Below are 5,311 nucleotides of genomic sequence, written 5' to 3' on the forward strand. Positions count from 1 at the left end.
TTGTTATGCTATGGACTTTAGGTTTTAAATTTTAATTGATAAAAATCTAACTTTAAAGTCAATGCAACATAAATAAAACTTACTAACAATACCATACAAATATGTATACAAATCTCCATAGGAGAACTTTTACAACACATAATAAAAACAAACGGTAATAATAATAAAATAAGGTTTTAACAATTGCAGATAAAACAAACCTAAAGAATTAAAAAAACATCATTACAAAAACATTTAGTTAGACATTTCATATTATCATACGTAGGTGAGATTAGAGTTATGTCTAAGTTGGATAGCATTTGAAGTTGAACTCAAACTCTTGCTGAATATACTACCAGTCTGCTGCATTCAAAAACTCCTTTTCTTTGAACACGAGAACTCCCATTAGGGTCTTGCATGACTCTAACAGGAATTGATCCTCTCTATGACACCACGTGTGATAAAGAATATAGTGATATTCATCGATAGTTGACATTTTAATGATCACCTCAACACAACCTTCTATGTCGCATCTGATCTCACGAATAAGGCCCTTGAGGAAGTGCAACGGAGCCCAATACTGACTATTCTCCTCGAACATCTATTTTAGATATCTCCGTCCCACATCTCTGAGATCATCGGCCGTCCTGTACAGCTTAATTTTATAATCTCATCATGCACATGCTACAATGCGCAATCTTCATCTTTGCTCCAAAAATACATACAACACCAAAAGTATTCATTAGCTTTGGCCTTCGCTTCAAGAATTTAATTAGTAGGTAGCTCCAAACTCTCTTTCAAATGAATGCATCCATATTGAATCATCTGCTTCATGGGAGTTATCCAAATCAAACCCATAACTAATGAATACAATGTGAAGTGTTGTATAAGAAGTTGCATAAAATATTTTCAAACTACTTTAACCCTTGGGGGGGGGGGGGGGGGGGGGCTTGCACTACATTTTATATTGAAATAAAACATTACTGAGTAACATATCAGAAATGTCATAAATGTAATGACAAAAAATAATAAAGATGACGCTGACAAGACTACCTGATGGAACAACACATCTTTATAACTCAAGTCACATGCCTTCAATTATACCTGGTACATATACTTAAGTATCCAATGGCACCAAAATGCCATTTTCTCCATTTTTTTTAAAAAGATCATTGAGGTAAGTCGTCCTTTTAACATGCGACTTACTTCAGTAACAAATGTTACAAAATAATTAGGTTTTTTTTCCTTTTTTTTAAGATAATAGATGTAAGTCACAAGTTCAACGGGCGGCTTATATAAGTTGCCAGTTAATCTGATGACTTCTTGTTGGTCCTAATTTTCTCTATGGATAATGGCTAGCTGACTTAGGTATGCCTAGTCAGCATAAGTCACCCTTCAAAGGGGCGGCTTTGCCCAGTTTTAATTTTTTTTTAAATCATACTTATACGTATAATATAATCATTAAACATGCTCAAACCAAAACATTTTCATGTCACTCATTTTACTTGTATAATTTAATTTAGTTGATAAAATTTTCACCTTGTTCATTTTACTCCTAGCCAAATTTAAAGATTGGAAAGGGCGATGATCTAAGCTAGGGTTTTTCCTTCCTACTGTGCTTGCACTGCCCTTACTTCTCTTCCTGCTTCGGCTCTGCCAGAGGTCCTCATCTCCTCATAAACTTATTTCTCTTCTTTCCCCTATGGATCATTTCCCCCTCTCAGATTTCCCCCCTTTGGTGCCTGCTGGCAGGGTTTCTCCTCCTCCAGCTCGCAACTGGAAGTCTATTTTTGGTCTGGAGGAATTTGACTCTTCTGCTCTTCATCTTTCTCATTTTCCCCTTGAACCAAACGTTGTTCCCTTTTCCGGGGAAAAACTCTCTCTTGGAGCTGGAGACTGGTGCCATTTCTTGGTAGGTTACTCTATCGATCGACGGCCATTTTATGAAGCTTTGCTTGCAACTGTCAACAAAACGTGGAACCTAAAAGGTGCACTGCAAATGTTATCCCTTAGTGAAGGCTTTTTTCTATTTTGCTTTGCCTGTGCCGAAGACCTGGAAGCAGTTTGGTCTAGAGGAGTTTGGTTTTTATTGGGTAAACCGTTTATACTTCAAAAGTGGTATCCTAAATTCAAACCAAAGAGGGAACATTTCTCCTCTGTCCCAATATGGATAAAAATCCATGACCTTCCCTTGGCTTGCTGGAACTCTGAAGGCATTTCTAGGATTGCTAGTAAGGTCGGTATTCCTATTGCAGCTGATGCCCTTACTACCAAGAAAACTTGCCTCACATATGCTCGCATTTGTATGTTGGTTGATAACAATGCTAAATACCCAGAGGAAATTTTTGTTTCCTTGGACGGGAAGTTGTCAGCTTGAAGGTTCAGTACAAATGGAGGCCCACTCCATGTGATCATTGTAAGTCTCTTGTGCACTTATCTTCTTTTTGCCCTTCAAGCCTCCTTTGACTGAACTCGCTTCTACGGCTCCTAATCCTCTGAGGGGACGTAGTCGCAGTCGTTTTAGGATGCAAAAGCCCTCTTCCCAACCTGTAAGACCCTCCCCTCCCTCATCTTCTTCCTTCAAAGCCTAATCGGGAGTCCCTTCCCACTCTATGCATTCCTCCTTCCTCCTATCCTATCACTTCCCCACTAGCCCCTGCTACCAATTGCATTGGTACGCCCCTTCACTACGAGCCCCATTCTCCTTCTCCACTGATCTACTCTCATAACCTAAACCAAAACCCTCCTTTATCATACAAACCTATTCAACCCTTACCATCCGACATCCCAGATCTTTCCGATGCTCTGGAACCAGCCCAATCCAACATCCCTAACCTTAACTCTCCTATGGATGAGGCTTCAACATCCACTTCTAGCTCCTCCCGTGTCCCCTCTACTATAGTTGTTGCTTCACCAGTTGGAGTCATTTCTCCTAACAGGTTCGATATTTTACAATCTCAGGAGGAGGTGGTCAGACCTCCTGACAGCAAAGCCAACATTGAAATAAATAATAAATTGAGTGAGGCTAAGGATCAGTCTTCATTTTCAATAGTGACAAAAAAATCTACTCGGGGTAAGCAGAACAAAAAGGCCCTGTGAAAGCCTTCGTTTTTCTTTTCTTTTATGTTTTTGTTTAATTTGAGATTTCCTTCCAGGTTTGTTCGGATGAAGTTGGGATCGTCCGGGACGGATAGTTGAAACATTGGCAACCCGAGAGCATTATCCCAGGATGAAAATAATTATAGTTTGTACAAAGGCAACCCAAGGGCACTGTCCAGGGACAAAATTAATTATTGTCTGTAAGATCAGCCTACCGAGGAGATCATCCCAGGACGAACCATGGAAATCATCCGGATGAATCGAGTTCTTTAAGGATCTGAAAATAGAGTTCTTTAAGTATCCGAAAGAAGAAATTTTGAAGAGAGAGAAAGGGCAGGAAGGAGAAAATGAAGGAAGAGGAAGAAAAGTTGGATTTTAGGTGACTTTGGTTTGTTTTCGTCCGTCGTCGCAGTTGGGGAAGTTAATTGAGGTAAGGCACATTATGCCTTTCTCAATTTTCATAAATATGATTTTTGACGGATTTTCTGTTTATGATTTTGTTTCCGTTAGTGAAAAACGAGTATAACTTTGCACCGGAAAAACTTTTACCACGCAACTTTTGGTATGTTGTATAGATGATATTTTTGCACATTTTGAGTATTTTCTGGAAGTTTTTCACCAGGTATTTTGAATTTTGTGGAGTTTTTATCGAATAGAAAATTATCAGGATGTTGGAAAATATTGCTTCAGTATAATGGAAGTCTTAAAATGATATTTTACACTATCTATGCTAATTTGGTAATTTTCTGAAACTGTGATATTTTGATCCGTTGAATTTCTGTTGTCTGCCGTTATACTCTCTGACGATTTTTGATACGAATCTGATTTCTCTGAAACTGATATGATTTGATGTTTGATGTGATTTGAATGATATCAAAAGGGAGTTATAATGGGCTAGAATTCTTTGAGCTTCTGTCTGTGTCAGGGAAGGGAGGCATAAGGGTCCAGAATCCTTTGAGATTCTAAGGATTTTGTCTGTGTTAGGGAATATGAAAATGAATTCTGATCTGATAATTCTATATATCTGATATGTTATGGTGTTGTAAGCACAAAGGGAGGCATAAGGGGCCAAAATCCTTTGAGATTCTATCTGTGTCAGGGAAGGGAGGCATAATAGGCCAGAATCCTTTGAGATTCTGTTTGTGTCAGGGATTTGTGAGCTGATACATGATTCGATATATGACTTGCAATCTGATTTGAATATGTGCTTTGATATATGATATGTATATGTTATTTGATTTTCATCTGCTTATCTAAAGTCTGTTTGTTTATCTGTTATGTACGAATATCTGCATTCTGTCTAATTATATGATTTCTATATGATTATTTGAATTTTGTACGGCTATTTGAATAAACTATTTTTAAAGTTTTTTTATGAGTATTTTGATATGAGAGTTTCTGGAGATTTTGATTGGCTAGTGTAGTCTTGCTGTGCTGTTAGCTCATTGTGGTTATCCTCATAGTTTTCAGGTTTTGGGAAAGGGAAGGAGGATTTGAACTAGCAATTCAGTATCTGATCTAAGATTAGGTATTTTTGTACTTTTGATTTTTTATACAGTCATGGCTTTTCTATTATGTTATGCACTTTCTATTTAGAGCCATGCAAATTAATGTACATGATTATTTTGATGAAAGAAAGAAGAAAATGTTGGATGAGCTTTTCTGTATATTTGGACGTTTATAGTAGCTCTGTAATTTTTCTGTATGTCTGATTATTGGAAGAAAGTCTGAAAATAAATTTCAAAGCTAGATCTTGGATTCATCCATCACGACTCAACGCGATGGGATTCGTCCCAGTCGGGTTGGGTCATGAAAGGCCCCTTATCACCAATTTTCTTGATGTCTTTGCCGAGCATTACAGCTTGGAATGTTAGAGGTTTCAACCGTTTGGACAAAGTCTTATGTTGTAAATGTCTAATTAGTTCTTTCAAGCTGGATATGATCTGTATTCTGGAAACTAGGATTCATCAACCATCTTTAAAAAATCCTTTTTTTTGAAAAGGCTCATGAGGTTTTTTCAAATGAACACAACTGCAATAATTTTGACCTTACTTCTTCGGAATGCATTTGGGTCAAATGGAATGCTAATAAGGTTCAATTCACTCCTCATCACATCTCCTCGTAACTCATCTCTGGCTCCATTGATGTTGGCTCTACTAATCTTTTCCAGCTCTCTGTTATATACACCTCCAATTTCAGTTTTGAGAGAAAGGATCTGTGGACCCTCATTTCA

Source organism: Dendrobium catenatum, unplaced genomic scaffold (assembly GCF_001605985.2).
Source record: "Dendrobium catenatum unplaced genomic scaffold, ASM160598v2 fragScaff_scaffold_915, whole genome shotgun sequence".
NCBI lineage: Eukaryota > Viridiplantae > Streptophyta > Magnoliopsida > Asparagales > Orchidaceae > Dendrobium > Dendrobium catenatum.